This window comes from Penaeus monodon, chromosome 28 (assembly GCF_015228065.2).
Source record: "Penaeus monodon isolate SGIC_2016 chromosome 28, NSTDA_Pmon_1, whole genome shotgun sequence".
Taxonomy (NCBI): domain Eukaryota; kingdom Metazoa; phylum Arthropoda; class Malacostraca; order Decapoda; family Penaeidae; genus Penaeus; species Penaeus monodon.
The window spans coordinates 39,247,888-39,248,769 of NC_051413.1; positions in this window are offsets into that span (position 1 = coordinate 39,247,888).

Below are 882 nucleotides of genomic sequence, written 5' to 3' on the forward strand. Positions count from 1 at the left end.
AAACATGCACATGTATCTGCATTATTTCAGAAATTTAGTTGTCCATATTACCATAAGTAATTGTTATAAGAATATGTGTAAGATGTGTATCACAAGGGCAGCAAAGAACTGACTGCAATTTTCATAAACTGGTCATCAGGGTCACATATAACATAAGAGATCTCCCTCTTGCAGCTTGCTTGATAAAATCATTTGTTTCACTTTTTTGCTCAATGGGGAGAAGTGTGACAGTATTATTTGAAAGGGAAACTTGCAGGTCCCTTGGGCATTTATTTTATATGTACTGATACTGTTATTAATTGTTACATGTTAAATCATAGTACAGTTAGTCAGAGATGTTTGTTATGAATGAGGTCATTCAGAAGCAAGATTTCTGAGATGTCGCAGCACTGTTGTTCACAAACCAAGGAATGGATAGTGGCTTGTATCATTTTTCCCATTCATTCACTCACTTCCCGTAAATGCCATATCCAATTGAATAATGACAAGAAATGAGATGAAAAACACTCACAAGTCTCACGGATCATTTAGGTAACACACCTGTGTATGATGATGTTTATTTTTGTTAGCATGAATGTAAGTTGGTTGTCTGAAGGTTTGACTACTATCAGTTTGATCAACCATATTTTATTTTTGTTTATTGTAATGCACTGCAGTTTTGATGACAACTAGTGATGCTTTGGGACATCTTAATAGATATATTAAGATTATTTGCAGTCTTTGTTAATAATATTTGCAGTCTTTGTTAATAATGTCTGTTAAATGTGAAATAATATCTTTGTAAGAAAAAAACTAAGATCTTAATCTCCTACTTAAGAGTATGGCATCCAGATGTTTTCGGATCTAAAAGGTAGTATATGTAAGGAAATTCATTTGTTTGTT